Source organism: Macaca fascicularis, chromosome 1, assembly GCF_037993035.2.
Source record: "Macaca fascicularis isolate 582-1 chromosome 1, T2T-MFA8v1.1".
Taxonomy (NCBI): Eukaryota; Metazoa; Chordata; class Mammalia; order Primates; family Cercopithecidae; genus Macaca; species Macaca fascicularis.
The window spans coordinates 66,436,416-66,462,148 of NC_088375.1; positions in this window are offsets into that span (position 1 = coordinate 66,436,416).

Consider the following 25,733-nt stretch of genomic DNA (forward strand, 5'->3'; position numbering starts at 1 on the left):
ACTTCTTTCTTCTCTGAACTGTTTAGATAATTAATTGCCTCTAAGAATTCATTAACTTCTCTAGGCTATCATAAGTAAATAAAGAATTAAATAGGTTATAAGTAGGCAGGAAGGTAGGTAGGTAGGTGGATGGATGGATAAATATATTGATAGATAGATAGAGAGAGAGAGAGATAGATAGATAGATAGATAGATAGATAGATAGATAGATAGACAGATAGAAATTTGAGTTCCTATCATGTGCTAGACATGATTTTAGGCAATAAGAATAGAGTGCTGAATGAGACAAAAATTCTGCCCTTACGGGATTTCTATTCACATGACAGAGACAGGCAATAAACAATGTAATAAAATGTTAGATATACATAATTATTATGAAAAAACCTTGAATAGTACACGATGACAGATAGTGAAGGGATGAAGCAGAAATGAAGCAACATTTTAAGATGATTTTAGACTGTCACATTTATTACATGCACTTCCTGGGAGGCCCTCAAGAGCACTGTACAGTACTGCTCTGTGGTACTATGCACCATGGATTATGCTCAGTGCAGATTTGTTAATTATTCTGAGTCCTCTGTCCCCTTCACAAGGGTGGGGTGTCTTGGTCCATTTGGCCTGCTATGACGCAATACCATAAACTTGGTGGCTTATAAACAACAGACATTTATTTCTCACAGTACTGGAGACTGGAGAGTCCAAGATCAAAGTGCCAACAGATTTGGTGTCTGCTGACGCCCACTTTCTGGTTAATAGGTGGTGCCTTCTAGCTGTGTCTTCACATGGTAAAGGGCCAGGTAACATTCTGGGGTCTCTTTCATAAGGACGTGAATCCCTCATGACCTAATCACCTCCCAATGGTCCCGCTTTCTAAGACCATCATTTTGGGAGTTAGGTTTCAACATATGAGTTTTGGGAAGACATAAACATTTGACCATAGCAATGGGGCTCCTCTCATCTGTCTTGTTCCCTGATGAATCTCTCACTTGTGGCTGAGGGTCAAGAACATGGTAGGCATTTGTTTAATAGATATCAATTAGATAAATTAAGGAAAGAAGGGAGGAGTGAATGGTACATAGTAAGAATGTGACGTGCAGGGAGAACTCAGTACCAAAAGTGAGGCAAGAATTCAGATTTACCAAGGCCTCTTCTGCCAGCTTCCTCTTCTTGGCAGAACACCTGTGCCACAGCTCATCCAGACAGTTGTGTTCATCCCTTTTGATCCAGATGGGATGCAGGTGCTCTCCTGAGTATCTTTGTCTCCACCATAGAATTGTTTGATTCCAGGTAACATCAGTGGCTCCAAACCCTCTCCCTGTGACCTTACTAGGTGGCATTTACCACACTCTACATCATGAGTGATGTGGGAATTATGCTTCTTGAGATGAGAAAGAAGCCCAGATCATCAACTTTGTAACCCTCTTGGCCCCATTTCAGTATCAGATACATAGAAGCTCAGTAAATATTTATTGTATTAAATTGAATCCTAAGTCCCTCTAAATGATTCAAGATGTCAGTGAAATACCCTTCACCATTCCAAAAGGCAGAACAAGAGGAAACATCCTATGTTCCTGAAGCACGAATAATTGGACTTAAGAAAAATTTTGATTTGGGTCCTCTAAGTTGTTTAAACAAACTCATTCATGTAATTTGTGTTTGGTAATTTTTGAAAACAGGAGACATTTTCAGTCTGAAATAATTTTGAACTCTTCCAAAGAAGAGACAGAGGCATGGATGAGACGACCTCTAAAAGTTGCTTGCAATGTGTTCAAGATGCAATGTGTCACTTGTTTATTTGTATGTGACATCCTCAGTGAGCTCAAATTCCAAGTCCACAGAGCTGCATGGGCCACTAGAGTCCTCCGAGGCCCCTGGGAAGCTGCAGATCCTGCCTCCCTGTCTCAAAGTTTACAGCCACTGCAAAGGTCAGGAATTGTGGTCCTCACATGGAAAAGATGAGACAGCCAGGGAGCAGGCAGGTTTGCAACCCAAAGCTCCCTTGAGGAACACGGAGCAAAGCCACCAGCCAAGGCGTGTTGTTTCCATCATAATGTGTGCTGCACAGTGTGGAAGAGGTTTATGGTGGCCCTGGCCTAGAGCTGTAAAGTTTATTTCTGCACATTAGCCAGTCCATTGTCCCCTGCCCCCAATACCTCTTTCATCTTCTTTAGGTAGACTTGTCAGGATCCTCTTTTAAACACAAGCCAACTTGGGTGGGACAGAGTTTGTATATCAGCACCTTAATAAATGATCTTCTTTTAAACACAAACCAACTGGGGCAGGGCTGCTTGTGTATCAGAACCTTAAAGAAGGCACTAATGTGGCACCCATGGTATCCTAGCCTGTCTTCCTCATTATCTACTGTATTATGAGAATCTAAATAATCTCAGCCTCTCCTGCCTGTGCACTGACTCTGAGGATGTAGTGAGCTAACAATAGGTAGAATCATTGCAGACGAAAGGTAGCATCTTTGTATTGCATGGTGTGTTCGGGAAAATGAAGCATTGTATCTGTGTTCACATTTTTACTTCTGCAAAATGCTGTGTTTCTCCCCAGGCCATGATCCCTGAATCTGAGGAAAAATATTTTAATGCAATTGGGAAGTAAGGGGGAGAGAAGAAAAAATATGGTGCAATATTCTCATCCAGAAGATGGGGATAAAATATCATCTTCTTTATGGGTATTTTGATGATTAAATTGTAAGATCCACATAAAGAGCTCAACACAGAAACTGGTACCTGGAAAGTGATCAATAAATGTTACATAGAATTATTATCTGCTATAACTGTTAGACCCAACTTTCTGGGAAGTCCACTGGACATGGAGGGAGGGAGAGGGAGATGAAATGGTAGGAATAAAAATAATACAAGTGAGAACACATTTCTTGCTGAGAGGCAATGTAACGTAGCAGAGAAAGTGCTAATGTTGAGTGCTAGACGAGCCTGATATGTTGTGGGAATGAAAGGCAGGTGAAGAGGGAACACTCAATACATGTTGGTTCATTTTTCTTGCTTCCATCTTTCACTTCACTAATTTGTTCTCAATAGGGAATACTTTTTGTCTGAAATTACTTCACAATTCTTTCATAACTAGGTTCAAATCCACCACTATTGATTTTTTCTCTCTCTTAAGAGATAGGGCCTTATTCTGTCTCCCAGGTTGGAATGTAGTGGCACAATCCTAGCCTTGAACTCTTGGGTTCAAGTGATCCTCTCAACTCAGCCTCTCAAGTATCTGGGACTAAAGGTACATGCCCACTAGGCTGAGCTAATTTTTTAAATTCTTATTTTATTTATTTATTTTGTAGAGATGGATGCTTACTTTGTTGCCCAGGCTGGTCTCGAACTCCTGGCCTCAAGTGATCCTCCCACCTCAGCCTACCAAATAGCTGGGACTACAGGCATGAGCCACTGCCCCTGGCCCCTGATTCTCTTTTAATTAGGACAATCCTGGTTTCCAATGCCCGTTGTGCTGTTTATTAAGCATATGGTCTTGTGTATGTGACTTAACCACACAGGGGCTAAATACCTGATATATAAAATAGAGATGTTAACCCCTATACCAGAGGGTTATTAGGATGATCATATGAGATAACACATGGAGAGGGCTTATCATACAGTGGTACTCAATAAATGGTATCATTGGTAGATTTCCCTAAGCACAGCTGGCTTGCAGGAGTGACTGCTAAAACAATTACCTTGGCTAGCATTTATGGGATTTTTACTAACAAAGAGGAAAAATAATTTGCTTCATCTAAAATGTTGACAAGTGAGCTATAAATGAAAGAAGATGTGTGCACCCTAGAGAGGGAGGGCATTCAGTTTCTCTGTGCTCCTACAGAGGTTTGTCTCCATTCCTGAAAATCTCTTTCATTGCCTCTTTTGATGAAATGAACAACATTCCTACCAACTGACTGTATAATGCTACAGTTTCTCTCTGGCTTGCTTATTGCTTCCTATTGAACTCTCTGGGGGAATATCATGCCCCACTTTCAGATATGTTGTGCTCACTCTGGGTCATTAAGTCCTTCCCTCATCAATACCAATGGCACACAGAAGCAGTTCATGGCAGGTGTTTACTTCTTCTGAGATGTGTTAACCTCAGGTCTTGTTGGACTGGTATTTACCACAATGGCTCTATTTTGTAGATTTAAAAACCTGACGCTCATGGGTTAGAAATGAGTAGGCCAAAGCACTAATGAGGAAAATAACATAGAAAGACAATGAATTTCAGGCTGTTTTCAAGCTGCACTGGATTTTGTTGAGTTTTTGTTTTTTTTTTTTTTTTCAAGTTGTGAAAGCAGTTTGTGTTTATTACTCTAAGACAAACAATACAGTTTCTTATAGGAGTTGGAAAGCAGGTACCAACCACCAGACCCATAGTACCTGCCTTACTTGGAAGACTAATTACAATTGCAAAAACTACTCTTTATTGTGCTCTAGCTGAATATAAGGGTTTAACATCTTAATCTCTTAGAATTAAAATCTGCATGATATTCTGGCCCTCATCAACCCATAGTAAGAAGGCTTGTTAAAACCTGGGCAGAATATGAGGTGAAGCAAGACGATGTTAGAGAAGGGTTCCTGATCATCCCCCCAGACAAGGACCAAGTTAACAGCTATCTACACAGAAGAAAACACCTTCATAAGAATCAATAAACAGGTTAGCACTCATAGTACCTGGTTTTAACTTCTTAGTGCTGAAAAAGGCACTGAAGAGATAGAAAGAAACAGTCTTGAGTCACTGATGCCACCCTTCTCCGACCCCTGGCAGCAGTGGCCTCGTGCAGAGAGCCTCTTTGGGGGCTGGGTCAGGGAGAACACAGCAATTCTGAGACATTGAACTCAGTGCTGCCTTGTTAGAGCAGAAAGGTGAACTGGGTCAAACTCAGCTGATGTCTGCCTACACAGGGAGCATTTAAACCAGCGCTAAACAGAAGCCAATCATGGATCCCAGCAGTCAGAACTTGTGCCTGCAAATCTTACCACAGAGGGCTACAGTGCTCTGTGACTCCAAGTAAACTTGAAAGGCAGTCTAAGCCATAAGGACTGCAATTCTCAGACTAGTCCTGTGTTGAATTAGGCCCAGAAGCAGTGGACTGGGGTGGAGGGCAGGTGGATGCAACCTACTAAGACATCAACTGGGGCAGCCAAGGGAGTGCTGGCATCACCCCTTCCCTAACCCCAGGCTCCACAGGTCGTGGCTCCAAAAGAGACCCCCTTCTTCCACTTGAGGAGAGGAGAGGGAAAAGTGGATAGGACTTTGTCTTGCATCTTGGATACCAGCTCAGCCACACAGGATTGGACAGCAGTCAGAGTTGTGAGGCCACTATTCCAGGCCCTAGCTTCTGGACAACATTTCTAAACACATCCTGGGCCAGAAGGGAACCCACTGCTTTAAAAGAAAGGACCAAGTCCTGGAAGCATTCATCACCTGCTAACTGAAGAGCCCTTGGACCCTAAATAACGAGCAGCAATACCCAGGTACTACATCAAGGGCCTTGGGTCAGCCTCTGGGACTTGCTGGCTTCAAGTGAGACTCAGCCATTCCCAGCTATAATGACTATGGGGCAAAACTCCTCCTGCTTGAGAAAAGCAGAGGCAGAAGTAAAGGGGAATTTGTCCTGAACCTTAGATACTAGCATAGTCACAGAGGGGCAGAGCATCAGACAGGCACTTGAGATTCCTGATTCCAAGACTTGACTCTTGGACAGCGTTTCTGGACCTGACTGAAGCCAGCAGGGATCCCACTGTCCTAGAGGGTGAGTTCCAGGCCAGGCAGCATTCACCATGAGCTGACTGAAGTGCCCTTGGACCTTAAGGAAACATGGGAGGTAGTCCAGCAGTACTCCTTGTGGCCTGGGGTGGCAGTGGCTACAGGGAGAGGCTCCTTTGTCCTTGGAAAGGGGAGGGAAGAGTGCGAAGGACTGTGTCTCATGGTTTGAGTGCCAGCTCAGCCATAATACAGTAACACCAGATAGACTTCTAAGGTCTTTGACTCTAGTTCCTGACTCTTGGATAGCACCTCTGGACCCATGTGGGGCCTGGGGGACCTCACTGTCCCGAAAAGAAGAATACAAGCCTGGTTGGCTTTGCCACCTGATGATTGTAAAGCCCCAGGGACTTTAGAGAACACAGGCAGTAGCCAGGGAATGGTTACAGCAGGCCTTGGGCGAGACCCAGAGCTGTGTTAGATTCAGGTCTGACCCAGCCCAGTCATATTGCTGGTGGTGTTTGTGTCATTCTACCCCCAGCTTTATGTGGCTCAGAACAGAGAGAGAGATTTCATTTGTTTGGGAGAAAGTAAAGGAAGAGAACAAGAGTCTCTGCCTGGTAATCCAGAGAATTCTCCCAGATCTTGTCCAAGACGATCAAGTTGGTACCTCTATAAGTCTGCAAGAATCACAGCATTACTGGGCCTGGGGTGCCTCCTAAAGCAGATACAGCTTAGATACACCCAATTATTTTCAAATATCTAGAAAGCCTTCCCAATAAGGATGGCTACAAATAATCCCAGACAGTGAAGACTATAATAAATAACTAACTCTTCAATGCCCAGATACCAAAGAACATCTACTAGCATCAACACCATCCAGGAAAACATGACCTTACCAAATGAACTAAATAAGGGACCAGGGACCAATCCTGGAGAAACAGAGATATGTGACCTTTCAGACGGAGAATTCAGAATAACTGCATTGAGGTAACTCAAACAAACTCAAGATAACACAGAGAAGGAATTCAGAATTCTATCAGATAAATTTAACAGAGATTGAAATAATTAAAAAGAATCAAGCAGAAATTCTGGAACTGAAAAAATCAGTTGGTATGCTGAAGAATGCATCATATTTTCCTTTAATAGCAGAACTTATCAAGCAGAAGAAAGAGTTAGAGAGCTTGAAAACAGGCTATTTGAAAATACACAGTAAGAGGAGACAAAATTTAAAAAATAAAAACAATGAAGCATGCCTACAGGATCTAGAAAATAATCTCAAGGGCAAATCTAAGACTTATTGGTCTTAAAGAAGAGGTTGAGAAAGATATATTGGCAGAATGTTTTTTTCAAAGGAACAATACCAGAGAACTTCCCAAACCTAGAGAAAGATATCAATATCCAAGTACAAGAAGGTTATAGAACACCAAGCAGATTTAACCCAAAAAAGACTACCTCAAGGCATTTAATAATCAAACTCCCAAAAGTCAAGGATAAATAAAGGATCCTAAAAGCAGCAAGAGAAAAGAAACAAATAACATAAAATGGAACTCCAATATGTCTGGTAGCAAACTTCAGGGGAAACTTTACAAACCAGGAGAGAGTGACATGACATATTTAAAGTGCTGAAGGAAAACAAAAACAAAAACAAAAATATTTTACCCTAGAATAGTATAGCAGGCAGAAACAGCCTTCAAACATGAAGGAGAAATAAGTATTTTCTCAGACAAACAAGAGCTGAGGTATTTCATCAATACCAGACCTTTCCTACCAGATGTGCTAAAGGGAGTACTTCCATCAGAAAGAAAAAGAAGGCGTTAATGAGCGATAAATAATCACCTGAAGGTACAAAACTCATTGGTAATAGTAAGTAAACTAAAAAACAAAGAATATTATAACACTGTAACTGTGGTGTGTAAACTACTCTTATCCTAAGTAAAAAGACTTAAAAATAAACCAATAAAAAATAATAACTACAAGAATTTTCAAGACATAATGAGTACAATAAAATATAAATGGAAACAACCAAAAGTTAAAAAGTGAGGAGATGAGTTAAAGCATAGAGTTTTTATTAGTTTTCTTTTTGCGTGTTTGCTTGTTTATGCAAATAATGCTAAGTTGTTATTCGGTAAAATAATAGGTTATTTATTAGATAATATTTGCAAGCCTCATGGTAACTTCAGACCAAAAAACATGCAATGGACACACAAAAAATAAAAGTAGGAAACTACATTATATGGCCAGAGAGAATCCCCTCCACTAGAGGAAGATAGAAAGGAAAGAAAGAAGAAACAGAAGACCACAAAACAACCAGAAATCAAATAACAAAATGACAGGAGTAAGTCCTTACTTACCAATAATAACACTGAATGTAAATAGACTAAACTCTCCCATCAAAAGACATAGACTAGTTGAATAGATTTAAAAAAAACAAGACCCATTGATCTGTTGCCTACAAGAAACACACTTAGCCTACAAACACACACAAAAACTTAGAATAAAGAGATAGAAAAAGAAACCCCATGCCAATGGAAACCGAAAAACAGCAGAAGTCACTATATTATATCAGACAAAATAGATTTCAAGAAAAACCTATAAGAAGAGACAAAAAAGTCACTATATAATGATAAAGGGGTAAATTCAGCAAGAAGATATAACAATTTTAAATATATGTGCTTCCAACTGTGGATCACCCAGATACATAAAAGAAATATTATTAGAGCTAAAGAGAGAGCTAGGCCCAAATAGCTGAAGATTTCAACACTCCATTTTCTGCACTGGACAGATCTTCAAGACAGAAAATCAACAAGAAATATCAGACTTATTCTGTACTATAGACCAAATGTATCTAATAGATACTTACAGAACATTTCGTCCAACAGCTGCAGAATACATACACTTTTCCTCAGCATATGGATCATTATCAAAGATAAGCCATACATTAGGTCACAAAACAAGTTTTAAAACATTAAGATGATTAGGGTATCTTCTCTGACCACATGGAATAAAACTAGAAATTAATAATGAGAGGAGTTTTGGAAACTCTAAAAATGCATGAAAATTAAACAATATGTTCCTAAATAACCAGTGAGTCAATGGAGAAGTTAGGAAGAAAATTGAAAAATTTCTTGAAACAAATTATAATGGAAACACAACATACCAAAACCAATGGGATACAGCAAACTAAGAGGGAAGTTTATAGCTATAAGTACCTATATCAACAAAAAGGAAAAGCTTCAAATGAACAATATAACAATGCATCTTAAAGAACTAGAAAAGCAAAAGCAAATCTAACCCAAAAGTAGTAGAATAAAATAAATAATAAAGATCAGGGCAGAAATAAATTACATTGAAATGAGAAAAAATACAAAAGATGAATGAAACAAAAAGTTGTTTTTTGAAAATTTAAACAAAATTGACAAATCTTTAGCCTGACTAAGAAAAAAAAGAAAGAAGATCCAAATAAATAAAATCAGAAATGAAAAAGGAGACATTACAATTGATGCTGCAGGAATTCAAAGGATCATTAATGGTTACTATGAGCAACTATATGCCAATAAGTTGGAAAATCTAGAAGAAATAGGCAAATTCATAGATATATACAACCTACCAAGATTAAACCAGGAAAAAAATCCAAAACTTGAACAGATCAATAACACGTAACAAGATTGAAGCTGTAATAAAATCTCCCAATAGAGAATAACCAGGACCTGATAGCTTCAATGCTGAATTCTAACAAACATTTAAAGAACTAATACCAATCCTACTCAAACTATTCTGAAAAATAGAGTAGGGAGACACTACTTTTAAACTCATTCTGCAAAGCCAGTATTATCCTAATACCAAAATCAAACACACATCAAAAAAAAAAAAAAAAAGAAGAAGAAGAAGAAGAAAACTACAGACCAATATCTCTGATGAATGTCAATGCAAAAATCTCAACAAAATACTAGCAAACTTGCTTTGGGAGGCCGAGGCGGGCGGATCACAAGGTCAGGAGATCGAGACCATCCTGGCTAACACTGTGAAACCCCATCTCTACTAAAAATACAAAAAAGTAGCCGGGCATGGTGGTGGGTGCCTGTAGTCCCAGCTACTTGGGAGGCTGAGTCAGGAGAACAGCATGAACCTGGGAGGTGGAGCTTGCAGTGAGCCAAGATCATGCCACTGCACTCCAGTCTGGGCAACAGGGCAAGACTCCATCTAAGGAAAACAAAAAACAAACAAACAAACAGAAAAAACTAGCAAACTCAATTCAACAATACATTAGAAAGATCATTCATTATGACCAATTGGGATTTTCTCTGGAATACAAGGATGGTTCAACATACGCGAATCAATCAGTGTGCTACATCATATTAACAACATGAAGGATAAAAACTGTATGATCATTTCAACTGATGCTGAAAAAGCATTTGATAAAATTTAACATCCCTTCATAATAAAAACCCTCTAAAAACTGGGTGTAGAAGGAGCATACCCAAACATATTAACAGCCATATATGACAGACCCACAGTTAGTATCACACTGAATAGGAAAAAAATGAAAGCCTTTTCTCTAAGATCTGGAACACAGCATGGGTTCTCACTGTCACCACTGTTATTCAAAATAGTACTGGAAGTTCTAGCTAAGGCAATCAGGCAAGAGAAAGATATAAAGTGCATCCAAATTAAAGAGAAAGAAGTCAAATTATCCTTGTTTGCAGATGATATGATTTTATATTTTGAAAAACTTAGACTCCTCAAAAAAACTATTGAACTGAAAAAAAAATCAGTAAAGTTGCAGAATACAAAATCAACATACAAAAATCAGTAGCATATTTATATGTTAACAATGCAATCCCTATGAAAATACCAATAACATTCTTCACAGAAATAAAAAAAATTCTAAAATTTATATGGAACCAAAAAAGACCCAGAATTTCCAAAGCTATCTTAAGCAAAAAGAATAAAACAGAAGGAATCACATTATATGACTTCTAATTATGCTACAGAACTATAGTAACCACGATAGCATGGTACTGGTATAAAAACAGACTCATAGACAAATGGAACAGAATAGAGAACCCAGAAACAAATCCACACAGCTACACCGAACTCATTTTTGACAAAGATGCCAATAATATAAACTGGGTAAAAGAGTCCCTTCAATAAATGGTGCTGGGAAAACTGGATATTCATATGCAGAAGAATGAAACTAGACCCCCATCTCTCACCACATACAAAAATCAAACAAAAATGGATTACAGACTAAAATCTGAGGCCTCAAACTATGAAACTACTATAAGAAAACATTGGAGAAAATCTCTGGGACATTGATCTGGGCAAAAATTTCTTGACCAATACCCCACAAGCACAAGCAACCAAAGCAAAAATAGACAAAAGGGGTCATATCAAGTTAAAAAGCTTTTGCACAGCAAAAGATACAATCAATAAAGTGAAGAGACAACCCACAGAAATGAGAGAAAGTATATTAATGACCAGAATATATAAGGAGCTTAAACAACTCTATAGGAAAAAATCTAAAAATTTGACCAAAAAATGAGCAGAAGATTTGAACAAACATTTCTGAAAAGAAGATGCACAAATGGCAAACAGGCATATGAAAAGATGGTCAATATCACTGATCATCAGAGAAATGCAAATCAAAAGTACAATGAGACATTATCTCATCCCAGTTAAAATGGCTCATACCAAAAGACAGGCAATAATGAATGCTGGTAAAGGTGTGGAGAAAAGGCAACTCTTGTATACTATTGGTGGGAATGTAGATTTTTACAACCACTATGAATAACAGTCTGAACATTCCTCAAAAAACTAAAACTAAAAATTGAGCTACCATATGATCCAGCAATCTCACTTCTTGGTATATAACCCTAAGAAAGGAAATCAGCATATGAAAGAGATATCTGCACTTGTGTTTGCTGCAACACTATTTACACTAGCTAAGATTTGGAAATAGCATAAGTGACCATCAATGGAAGAATGGGTAAATAAAATGTGGTACATATACACAATGGAGTACTATTCAGTCATAAAAAAATGAGAACCAGTCATTTGCAACAATATGGATGGAACTGGAGATCATTATGTTAAGAGAAATAAGCCAAGCACATAAAGACAAAACTGCATGTTCTCACCTATTTGTGGTATCTAAAAATCAAAACAATTGAACTCATGGACATAGAGAGTAGAAGCATGGTCACAGAGGCTGGGAAGGGGAGTGGGAGGGTGGCAGAGGGAGGTAAGGATGGCTAATGGGTACAAAATAATAGCTGGAAAGAATGAATAAGACCTACTATTTGATAGCACAACAGACAATAGTCAATAATCACTTAATTGTGCCTTTTAAAATAACTTAGAGTGTAATTGAATTGTTTGCAACTTGAAGGATATATGCTTGAGGGGAGAGATACCCCATTCTCCATGATATGCTTATTTCACATTGCATGCCTGTTTCAAAACATCTCCTATACCCCATAAATAAATACACATACTGTGTACCTACAAAAATTGAAATTAAAAAACAAACGTGAGCAGAAGGCAAACAATTCTGCCTGAGGAGCAGTGGTTCAACCCAGTTTTCTCTCATAGAACCCCAGTTGCTGTCTTGGAGTTGGCTTGTCTCCAAACCCTCCACTTTGTTCCATTTGTTCTGCTTGTGTAGCCTGTCTTTGCTTTTGATCAGGCCCATGCCTAGCTGTATAGCTATCTGCTAACCTGGACTTACTGACCTGGAGTGCACACCATGCCTGCTCTCTCATGGCTGTCCTCACATGCTGAAGTCTGAACTGGCTTCCTTCCCTGGATTCATGGTACCAATGGGCACTTTCTGCTTTCCCTGGTGTTCCAGGGCCATTCTTCTGGCCTGGCTCTGGTTCCTGGCCTTTTCTGAGAGAAGTCCTACTTTGCTGATGCTGCTACTACTTCTGCCAGACTGGGTTAGATTCCCTTGTACTCTTGTCTGAGCAGCTCAGAGTTTTTGTCATTTTTTTATTCCCTCACGTTACCAATAAGAAGTAATTGCAAGAAGGGTAGAAAGTAGAATAAGAGTATTGTTTCCATTTTACAGAAAGCTAGACTCAAATCCAAAACATTAAGGTGGCTATGTTCATCAAATTAAGATCAGCTTAATATAGTACCAGCTTCCCCTGACACTCATTCCTGCTCTCTTCTCTGCCAATATTCTCAAGATTTGGGAGAATCCTGTTGCAGTAACACAGAAGATGAGACCCAAAGCAGGATACACCACCTGCCAATGTCTTGTTCACCCTCAGCCCTCTGACAGGACCTTGGAAGAAAGTGGAAATCCTGTTTCTATGTAAAGAAGACCATCATGGGAAGGTTTACTGTATTAGTTTCCCAGTACTACCATAACAAAATATCACAAATTAGGTGGCTTAAAAAAAAAAATTGTTGTTTTACAGTTCTGGAGGCTGGTAGTTCCAAATCAAGGTGTTCAAAGGGTAATGTTCCCTCATACCCCTACAAGAAAAAGTAGGGGACTTTTTTCTTCCTGCTTTCTAGCTGCTGGTGTTGCCTGCAGTGTTTGGCATTCCTCAGCTTGTAGATGTATTATTCTGATGCTCCACCTTCACGTGGCATTCTCCAAGTGTCTCTGTCTTCACCTGGCTCTCTTCATAGAGGATAACAGTCATATTGAATTAGGGGCTCACCCAACTCCACTATAATCTTAATTTAACTAGTCATATCTGCAGCAACCCTATTTCCAAATGAGGTCACATTTTGAGTTACTGGGGCTTAGGACCTCAACATATCCTTTTTTCAGTGACACATAAAGTTCACTCATAAAGTGACTATCATAAATTCAGCTCATAAAGGTATTAAAATAAGTTGAATTCCCTTTTAGAGAAGAAGTGGTCCAAGGGCATGGGGATTACAGAGCATGAAAAGGCAAATGCACCTTAAAAATGCTTTTGAGGGCCAGGCACGGTGGCTCACGCCTGCAATCCCAGCACTTTGGGAGGCTGAGGCAGGTGGATCACGAGGTCAGGAGTTCAAGATCAGCCTGGCCAACATGGTGAAACCCCGTCTCTACTCAAAATACAAAAATTAGCTGGGTGTGGTGGTATGCACCTGTAATCCCAGCTACTTGGGAGGCTGAGGCAGGAGAATGGCTTGAACCTGGGAGGTGGAGGTTGTGGTGAGCTGAAATCATGCCACTGCACTCCAGCCTGAGTGATACAGCACAACTCTATCTCAACAACAACAAAATATATATATATATATATACTTTTGAGGTTTGCATCAAGAAGCAGGTATCCTATCTTCTAGGTCCCCTCCTCACAAGGCAGGAGAGGCTCACAGGCACCAGCTCTCCTGCAGGGCCTTGTAGGAAGACCCTGACAACAGCAAGATCTCCCCAACACGTATTATAAAGTGAGAGGCACAGGCGTTTGTCTCTTTGCTTCTGGGAAGAGTCCTGCATTCAAAACTTTTCTTAACACTTAATTCAGTCTTGTCCTCAAATTTTCCACAATCTAGAGGCCAAAACTAAGGTTCAGTTCTTGAATTTGCCTCATGTTCAAGTGTTATCACATTTATTATACTGAGGACATGTGGTCCAGATGAGTATATTCTTTATACGGGTTGGAGAATCTGGAAAATCTAGAAATCAAACTACAGTCTCTGTTAAAAAAAAAGCCAGGCAGATTTATTCTGAAGAAGAGAATAAAGGATTGGGGAATGGAAATAATGACTACTTTCAAACAATTGAAGAGCTATTACTTAAGGAGACAAATGGTTCTTATATGTTATTTTTTCTTTTTGATAGAAACCCCTAGCAAACAAAAAATATTAACACAGAAGTATAAAGAAATTGAACAGGAAAAAGGAGAGAGAAAGATGCTGAAATTGAAGCAGAATGTTCCAGGAGATAGGCCAAGCTCTCTCAAAATATAATTTTGAGCATGTCAAAGACTCAAAGAACCTGAGAGTTGTAAAGCAACTTGAGATAATGTCATCATTTTTTCTTTCTTTGTGCAGAAAATGCTTTTATTGCATTCCTGACAGTGGTCTTCTAGCTACCACCTGATTATTTCAAAGACACAGAAATCACTAACTATACCATAGAGCATCCCATTTCCTTTTGGATGGTCAGTTTTAATTATTAGAAGATTCTTCCTTATCTTGAGCCAAACTTTAACCCTTGATTTCAACCACCCTTTGGATAATTCTAGGCCTAGTTTCTAGTGTATGTCTTCCAGACAGGGTTCCATTCAGCTCTAGGGTTTCTGGAGACCCTCCTGTATCTGTCTACGATGGAATGAGGAAGAGACAGTGATAACACTTGAACGTGAAGACAGTGCAGAAATCATATAATTAATTTTCTCATTTACTTATGGTCCTGAGACGGAGGGCATAACCTGCAGAAGTCAAGTCTTGCCTATATATATATATGCCTATAAAATATACATAGATTTTAATTTAATTTTTTTTTTCTTGGAGGCGGTCTTACTCTGCCACATGGGCTGGAGTGCAGTGGCATGATCTTGGCTCACTGCAACTTCCACCTTCTAGGCTTAAGCAATTTTCATGCCTCAGCCTCCCAAGTAGCTGGAATTACAGGTGCACGCCATCACGCCTAGTTCATTTTTGTATTTTTAGTAGAGATGGGGTTTCATCATCTTGGCCAGGCTGGTAACTCCTGAGCTCTGGCAATCTGCCCACCTTGGCCTCTCAAAGTGCTGGGATTATAGGCGTGAGCCACACTGACCAGCCAAAAAATTTATGATGCTGAATTCCAATCCTCTCAGAAGCGATCATGAAGAAGGATTTCCTGATTCTGAAAGTTTTCCTTTATTTGATCTTTGTATGTCATTTTACTGTCACAGAATTGCTGGGGAGTAGTCAGCCTACTCTAAACACACACTATGCTCATTCTTAAATCCATGAGTGTGGTACACTTTATCCCTCAGCTAGTACTGATTGTATTTAGCAGGTTGCAGTCATTGAAGGCAAGGACTCTGTATTCACATGTACAATGCTTGCCTTTTACTAGATGTTCTATAATGTGTGTTGAATGACTGAATGATGCATCTTTCTATGCTGTTATTCTTGGCTTCTTGCCTATCTTCCCTCTCCCTGCCAATCTAAATTGGATGATAAGCAACTTGAGGTGAGGTCTGATGCTCTATATGCTGCTGAAATGACAGAACCCTTAGGGAATGCTGGGCGCTGGAGAGTAACAGAGTAAATACTGTTGATTGATGATTAGAGAGTGAGTGGGTCAATTGTTGTCATGTAAGTCTGGGACTCATACGCATGGGCATGTACTTATATTTCTATTCATGTTTTATATAACTGGCTTTTGACTCACCTTGGTACCTTGATCCAGCTTCCTCCAGCACAGTCCTGTAGTCAATGCTCGGGTCATGGAAATACTTCACATAGATGCGACAGTGCACACGTCTTTTATGAGCTCTGGTGACTTGGGTTGTACCTTGAAATTGCAAAAGTGAAGGTTTGTTTAATGATTTTTAATTAATTTTAATTACTTACATTTTGAATGGTGGCTTAGCATTCTGAATCCCAGCCCCTCAGATCACTCTGGGATGCATGCCAATTTCCTCATTACACACTGCTCCCCTAACACTATTTGATAATGAAAGGCTTTAAAGCAACCCCCATTCAAATATTCAATATGTAATGGGGAGCTCTTGGGAGACAGGAGTGGATTACAGTGTGGGGTATAGATAATATAGCTTATTGGACCTGAATTTATAAAAAGATATTTTCAGGAGGGAACATTCTGCTTTTGGCAATGAGGCAGAACTCTTCCTCCTTTTACCCTTGTCATTATGCTTCAGTGTCCTAACCCTAATGCTATCCTCATCAATGCCTGGAATGATGAGCTAATAGGAGCAATTGTCCTAAAGGGATTAGATGGCATTTCCCCTAAAGGTTGAAATGTCATTTAATTTTAAAAGATGTATTGGAGATAAATCAGAGGAGAGCGAGAAGTGAGAAGCATTAACTTGCTAACAGAGAGGATATAGGTGAGATACTTTTTTTTTGTTTTAGATGGTAAAACACACACCAGCATAGACTTCCAAGCAAGGTTGAGAACTCCCTAGGGGGAAAGGCCATAGCATTTTGTAATGTACATGAACTTTGACACAATACCAGTGAAGTTCCAAACACTAAGATGTTTTAGCTGTGGGATCAGGGCAAATAATTTGGCACTCAGAATTTAGTTTCCACAATTCTAAACTCATTCCTGTCTCAACGACCAGAGAGAAAGTTCAATATAGTATTTGGCACATATTAGATACCCCCAAGTAGTAATCCTTCCCTCCTTTATCTTATGTTTAAAAATATAAACAGGTCTTGTTGTTTTGAGACCATATAGGAAAAGTTCTACCTAGAGGCAAGGGAGGATAAAATGATTCCTGGAATTATATATAGTGCTAAAATATTCCAAGGATATGATAATTTAACAGGCATCATTTGTCTCTCTCCACTCTAATGTTGTCTAGAGAGAAAAGCAGTAGTAGAAGAAAGAGTTATATCTGCTGGAGAATGTATGACAAACTTGATCCAATAGGTGATGGCCTATGGCCCTGGTTTCCTGAGGGTCCTGAGACTATGAATGAGTGTTGCTTGGAGTGCTTGTGCTAGTGACATAGCCTAAACCAGCTGATCAGTCTTGGGCATCGGAGAACAATGTATATAGCTTCCCACTGTGGCTGAGACACTCAGCTTATTATCAGAGCTGAAATGGGAGGGGGTCAGACTATAATATTTTTGTGGACAATGTGGCTCACTGAGGAGTAAGATATAGCCACTCACATTTATTCAAAGGATTTAGAAACACTACTTTCTGAGGTGGCAGTTGAATGTTACTCCAATTCCAGATGCTTATAAAAGACATATTTACTGGTCATTATATAAGATATTTTCATTTCTCTCTTTTTCTCTGTCTATTTCATTCTTAATTGGCTTCTTTTCCATTTTCCTTATTTTTCCCTTGACTAACAACTGAGAGGTGCCATTTGAAATCTCTGTCAGGAGTTGTGAAGTAGCAATTCATTAAGGTGATTAGAAATTGTTATCGAAGGAAAGAAATTTTAAGAGTTATATGAGGCCAGATGAGGTGGCTCATGCCTATAATCCCAGAACTTTGAGAGGCCAGGGCAGGCAGATCACTTGAGCTCATGAGTTCAAGACCAGTTTGAGCAACATGGCAAAGCCCTGTCTCTACAAAAATACAAACATTAGCCAAGGTTGGCAGTGTGTGCCTGTAGTCCCAGCTACTAGGGAAGCTGAGGTAGGAGGATTGCTTGAGCCTAGGAGGTTGAGGCTGCAGTGAGCTGTGATTGTGGCTTTGCACTACAGCCTGGGTAACAGAGTGAGACTCTGTCAAAAAAAAAACAAAAAAACAAAAAAAACACGAATTATATGAGTTCACCAAAGTCAAGGATGTTTGATCTTAGCAGACTTCTTTTCCTGATCAATTTCTTGTCAATAGACTGAAGCGGACATGATGGGTGCTGCCACCCAGGGATGTTGGAAGCAAAGGTGAACTCAGTAGAGGTGAGTCAAGTGGGAAGTAGCTGACCTCTTTTCTGTCCACAGTCTGTGCATAATTCATAGCACAGAGATTACATACAATTTCTTATTCATGAACCTTTAAGCAGACTGGTTATTACTCTTGGCCAACTGAAAGGAGATGACTCCCTCTACCAGCATCAAGGACACATAAATATTCTCAGACCCTTAAAAAACAGTCATCAGTTCCTTCAAAGTCCTTAGTTTTGAACTCTTGCTAAGCTGTTGCATATCCACTTTCAAAAGGACCTTTTGTATCAAGACTCCACTGTCGGCAGAGGTAAATACAAGTGTCACTCCTGGAATATGGAGGACTGAGGGACAGGAGGTCTACAGGGTGAAATGGACAGGAATAAAGTCTACTCATTTTCTTCTTTATGGCAGTTGGAATTGAATTAAAAATAAGCCAGGGGCCCAACATAACTAGGTTCCAATTCTATTCCTTCCTCTCAGCCCCATTTCCCCTGTCTTCTCATCCACATCAGAAGACGGTCCAAGTGTCTGCAATCTTGAGATGAATCATAACGGGTATTTGAAATAAGGGCTGAGAGTACTACTTCTGCTCTTGTGTTTTCCATGCAGCCAGAGTGAGTGAAGAGAGAAGAGCAGATGGGAGGGGGAGTCAGGGAAGAAGTGTGGGCATGCAAGCTTGGTGTCATGGGAACTTCCACCCAAGAATGGGGTGCATTGTCATCATGGTTCCACACAGGTTTGTGCCGCAGGATGCCGAGACTCACCTGCTTTCTTTACCCAATAGTTTAGAAAACCAGCAAAATCCTTCTGTAGCCTGGATCAAATTCACTCCCGTGCTACCCTGCTCAAGGTCCCAGCCCAGAAGTATTTTTGTGTTCAATGCTATGGAGTAAAAGCTAAAAAGATATAGTTCCTGTCTTTGCAGTTTAACAAATTTTTATAGGCATTTCATCTCTGACAGCCATTTCATGCTTCTTTTACTAAAGCTTGGGAGGCTGCCAGGGCCAGTTCTCAACACCTTTGAGAAGAGAATTTCACTTCTCTGAAATTTTAGAGCAAGTTTTTTATAGCTTTGGCTCCTGTGTGCTCCTCGGCGCCTGTATGTGACGCATGTTGTGTTGCTTCCACATTTTTGTCAGTGTGTGGAAGTCTCCGAAGATTTGGCAATGTCTCTTGCTAGCCCCAGGGACTCACTTTTGTTTCCTCATTGACTGAGTTTGTTCTCTCTCTTTCTACTCTTTTCTTTTCTTCTCTCACTTAAAAAAATAGCAAAAGGCATTTTAAATGAGTGAGGCAGTGAGGTGCCAGAGTTGTGACTTCCATACCTCGGTGAGTAATGATAGGATTAAAAAACATTCCATATGTTTCATTCAGGTAGCTGTCCAGGGACTTAGCCAGAAATAGAAAGCGATAGAAAGCAGGATATCACAGTGGAGCACAATACAGAGCCGTGTTCACAGAGTCCTGTTACACCTCTTTCTTCCCTTCCCATCCAGCTCCCCAGGCACCGGAGGAGCTGGGATGAAAGAGCCTTTCATGGAATGAAAAGCCAAGAAAGCCACACAATTGCCAGTGTCTTGGAGACAACAGTAAATGGAGTGTGACGCTCAGTTAATTAAGTGATGAAGGCAACAGAGCTCTTCTTGAGTTCGGTTGTCCTGGTGCCTTCAGAAGCAGAGGCAAGTCTGAGTTCGAGCCCTTCTGGTCCTAACAACTTTGCCATCAGGGGTTTATCTGAGCTCTGCCTTGAGGCAGAGTGAAAAATAATCACCACCAACTCTAAAACTGACAAAAGTTCTTTTTCAAGGTTCTTCTCCTCCACTGCGGTGGCGTGTGGTGTGTGGAAATTGCATTGAATTTGCAATCCAGTAGTCTCAGATACCAGTCCTGGCTGAACTTCCTTCTTGCTACAACTTGATTTCTCCTCTGTAAAGTGAGTTAACAGTAATTCTTACATCACAGGGCCATTGAAAGGATCAAGTAACATAAATAGGTGTTTTATAAACTAATAGGTATTATCGTGACATTAACATTGTAACTACTCCTAACTGGACTGAAAACATTCAAAGAAAGGCAGACTAGAGCTGATGAGAAAATGAAAGAGGTCCAAATGGAAGGGAGTGAATTGATACATATTTCTTTCTTTCTTTCTTTCTTTTTTTTTTTTTTTTTTTTTTTTTTTGAGACAGAGTCTTACTCTGTCACCCAGGCTGCAGTGCAGTGACGTGATCTCATCTCACCACAACCTCCACCTCCTGGGTTCAAGCAATTCTGGGACTGTAGGTGTGCGCCACCATCCCCAGCTAATTTCTGTATTTTTAGTAGAGATAGGTTTTTGCCATGTTGGCCAGGCTGGTCTCAAACTCCTGGTCTCAAGTGATCTGCCTGCCTGAGCCTCCCAAAATGCTGGGATTACAGGTGTGCACCACCGCGTCCAGCCAATTGATAATATTTTTGTGAAGTCTTTAAATATACAGACATATATATATATATATATATATATATATATATATATATATGTTATTTTTTTTTTTTTTTTTTTTTTGAGACAGAGTCTCGCTTAGTCGCCCAGGCTGGAGTGCAATGGCGCGATCTCAGCTCACTGCAAGCTCCGTCTCCTGGGTTCACGCCATTCTCCTGCCTCAGCCTCCCGAGTAGCTGGGACTACAGGCGCCCGCCGCCTCGCCCGGCTAATTTTTTGCATTTTTAGTAGAGACGGGGTTTCAATATGTTATTTTTATTTATTTAATTTTTTGAGATAGAGTTTCACTCTTATTGCTCAGGCTGGAGTGCAATGGTGCGATCTTGGCTCACTGCAACCTCTGCCTCCCAGATTCAAGCGACCCTCCTGCCTCAGCCTCCTGAGTGGCTGGGATTAAAGACATGAGCCACCATACCAGGCTAATTTTGTATTTTTAAGAGATGAGGTTTCACCATGTTGGTCAGGCTGGTCTCGAATTCCCAACCTCAGGTAATCTGCCCGCCTCGGCCTCCCAAAGTGCTGGGATTACAGGCATGAGCCACCATGCCCGGCTATATATTTTTATTTTTAACATTAGATTACACATGCCATCTTAAAAATGAGCTCTTGTTTTTTCTTGTCTCCTCATTCTATTTTGTTTTATCTACCATTAGCCCACCCAGCTGGCTAGAGGAAAATTAAATCACAAAGGAATAATCATTTAATTGTGATTTTTGTACAGTAGTAGCTGCTCAGGATGGACATGAATTAACCAGAAAGTCCACATCTAGTAGGCAAAAAGAAGACTCCCTGGATGAAGCCTGGGTAGTTTCCTGGCCAATGATCTGCTTGTTCCCACATGGGAGGTGGCCTGCCTCTCAGAGACTCTTGAGTCCCTCCTATGACTTCTGGATTTATTGGTGTTCACTTGACAAATGAACTTAGACATCTGAGTTTCTGAATTTGTCTGAACTATTTGAGTTTGGTCTCTCAGAGGTCTTTGCTCCTGGTGCCTATATCTGCTTCTCCCCAGAACATCATCTCAGCTTTTCATCTCCACATCCACACGCCTAGACTAATAAGTCAATCCTTCTCCCCAATTGTTCCCGACTTTATTGATTGATGTTGACACCACTAGCTTGTCAAAGTTGTTGAGTAGGTAAGTTTTGTATTCCTTTCCTTGACAGATTCAAAGTCTTCATTTATGTCTTTCCTAAGGTACAAACTTTCTCAGAATCTCAGACATGTCGTATAATTTATAAAATAATACAAAACTCCAACCAAGTCTGGTATGAAAGCATATATCAGCATTTCCAATGGTACCCTAATGCCCAACCCCAGTCTCTTCACATACAATAGGTGAGATTACATTAAAACAGTGACTCTCACATTCTCCTACAACCTGACATTCTCAGATTAGAAGAGATAGCTCAGTACAGAAGTGATTCTTGTGAGGACAGGAGGGGTGGTAAGGGGACATACCTTTCCTCAGTTGAACCAGAAGCTTGGAGAGGAAGAGGAGGTGTGCTAGTTTAAATAGGACTCTCCAGTAGGAGCTGGAATGTGGTTAAAGCTAAACACATGAACTGACTATTGAGGTTACTTCTTGAAACATGTTGCCATTCCTTGGCTTTCATCATCAGCTCTAGAACCATAATTTTTCCATATGTATCATATGATTATAATTTGACTTGTTCAGGCTCCTCCCACGACCAGAGCACAAACTCATGCCCTAGTTCTATTCAGATGTTTTGATATTGTTCCCTGGAGCCTCAGTCTCTTTTGGGAACCGTACTAGGTTACATAGTGTGCCTCCCTCATATTAGTGTTCACCCAGAACCTCAGACTTTATTTGGAAATAGAGACAGTGATGATGAATTTTATGTGTCAACTCAACTGGGTTAAAGAATAGACCAGATATCTGGTCAAACATTATTTCAGCGTGTGTTTGTGAATGTGTTTATGGAAGAGATTAGTATTTGAATTGGTAGACTGAGTGAAAAAGAACACTCTCACTAATGCAGGTGGGCAGCATCTAATGTATTGAAGGCCCAGATAGAACACAAAGGCAGAGGAAGGATAAATTTGCTCTGTCTTCTAGAGCTGAAACGTCTTTCTTCTCCTGCCCTCAGACATCTGTGCTTCTGGTTCTTGGGCCTTCAGACCCAGAATGGGACTTACACCGTCATTCTCTCTGGTTCTCAGGCCATCAAACTCTAAAAGAATTCTATCACTGGCTTTCCTGGATCTCTAGCTCACAGATGGCAGACTGTGGGGCTTCTCAGCTTCCAAAATCACATGAGCTAATTCTTATGATAAATCTCTTTGTATATATATTTATAACTAAAGCAGATTGCCCTCTGTAATGTGGGTGACCTTAATCTAATCAGTTGAAGGCCTGGATAGAACAAAAAGGCAAACCCTACTGCAATAAGAGGGAACTCCTCCTGCCTGGCTGCTTTGAACTGGGACATTGATCTTTCCTGGCATATGGACACAAACTGAAACATCTGCTCTTTTTGGGTGTCAAGGCTCCTGGCTTTTGGATTGAAACTTATAGCACTGGCTTTCTTGGATTTCAGGACTTCAGACTCAGATTGAATAGCACATCAGCACCCCCGGGTTTCTAGCTTGCCAACTGCAGATCTTGGGACCTCTCAGCCTTCATAATTGTGTGAGCCAGTTCCTTATAATAAATTGTGTGTGTGTGCCTGTGTGTGTGTGTGTGCGTGCACAATCTCCTGTTGGCTCCATTTCTCTACAGAACCCCGGCTAATACAGGGCCTTCGAAGATGTAACTTATTAATCTAAGATAAGATCATACTGCATTAGGGTGGGCCCTGTTCCCATGACTGATGTCTTTATAAGAAGAGAAAACAGAGGCAGAGGCTCTTAGAGAGAACATCACATGATGACAGAGGCAGAGATTAGGGTGATGCACCTGCATGCCCAGAGACACCAAGGATTGTCAGCAACCACCAGCAGCCAGCAGAGAAGCATGGAGCAGATTCTCACTCAGAGTCGCCAGAAGGAACCAACTTTGCTGGTATCTTGATTTCAGACTTCTAATCTTCAGAACAGTGAGAGGATACATTTCTGTAATTGTAAGTGACAAGTTTGTGGTACTTCGTTATGGCAGTAAGAAATTGCTACAGTTTCCTACTCAACAACCTGCCTCCAGTCAGTTCCTCTCTACCCTCTGTTGCCATCCAGGACTGAGGTGCTGGTTCCCAGGCCCACCTAATGTCACATTGCTCCAGCAATGTAATGAAGGCCCTCCTACTCTTACCCTCCCCATCTGCCTTCCCTGCTGACAAGCAGCTGTCTGTCTGGGTCTCTTCTAGTGCCTGCCCTGAGTCTTTCCCTGTTGTGGTCTGGAACAAGCAGTCACAGCCTTCTTGCTACCTTCACTGGCACCATCGGATGGCCTGGACTCCCACCTGCTGCCTGATGTTAGCCCTCTGGCCACCAGGAGCCATCCACCTGGCTGCAGCAGGGTCTGTCTCCACAATGCCTACTCCATCCCCACTGTGTTGGAAGGGGATAGTCTGTTCTAGGTCTGATTCCAGTCTATTTTACCCTCTTAGATATCCTTCTGTGCTAGGTTACCTGGTGAGGCAGGAAAGTCAGGGTCTGAATTCTCTTAAGTCCTGTTGTCATCCCCTCAGAAAGTATTGCTTGCTGCAGGCTTCCCCCAGCCTCCGTTTTATTTACTATGCAGCAAGTAGAGTCCCTCTATCTGCCTGGCACTTGGCCTCGTTTAGATTCTTAAATATGCTGGCAAAAGAGTCTGTCTTTCTATGGGGAGCTCCTTTTGTTCTTTCATCCTTTTGACTTTCTTCCTTCTTCCTCTTTCATTCTTCTAAAAATGAAAACAAAGGAATTTTAAATGAGCCAATTCATTGCTTACAAAAATGGTCTTATCCATATTTTGGTGAGTAATTAGTAGCATCGGAATCCTGCCTGAGCAATTTTTTTTTTTTTTGGCCTCCCATCCCACCCCAGTCAGCCTAAAAGTTATAATCTCTAAAATTAAAGTAAGAAGATACTTTGGCTGCTTTTTATGCACAAAAACTTGTATATATATACATATGTGTACATATATATGTCTTTGTGTGTATTTATAGAGTGTGTGAGACAGAGAAAGAGAGAGAGAGGTTAAATAATCAGTCACAGGAGGTATATGACACATGGATACAAGAGGCAACTACAAGGATTACTAGAAGCCAGTTGGGTGACAACCATGTACACCTGCACAGGACAGATGCAGGAAACAAAGATACACTATCTCTGGGACCTTTTTATGGAAAAATAAATTTACCTTACTTTGGGGATGTGTGACTGTGGAGAATGCGGCTTAGTATTTATGGAGTGTTAGTCTTGTAGTTAGTGGTTTGTCAGTTCGTAAAATTTTAGAGCTAGAGGACCTCTTACCTTAAAGATGAGGAAATGGAGCCCATGGAGGTTATCCATTCCATAAGCCACAAGCAATAAAGTGTGGCCACTCACATCTAGAAACACATGTTCAATGCAGAATCAGTGCCCAGCAATCACAGGACTGAAAGGAACTTTCATGACTTTTCTTCTCTGTCAACAGTAATAAGTGGTCTTTGGGATTTCTGATCATTTAGGCCACTCAGGAACTGGATCCCAGTTTCCCGAATAATGTGTTGCATTTGCAAAGTCGACCCCAGAATAATCTGCTTCTTCTAGTCCCACTGTCCAGTGTGCCATGGGATAGATACCTGCTCTTCTTGTCCTTCTTTGTCTTCTTAGATAATGTTTTTGTATACACTGTATATAATAAAGGGAAATTTTACCAGTGGTTTAAGATTGCCACAGACCATGCTGAAACTCTTTCCATGATTTAGCAGATACTCTCAGAGCACCTCTCAGATGCCCTCAATCCTTTGCCGGTTACCATTTGTGCATACAGTTTCAGATGTGTTTCTTTTCGGGACAGTCAGTCCCCAACTTTGTCTGAGGACTTCCCTTGGGATACAGAACTTTAGCTTTT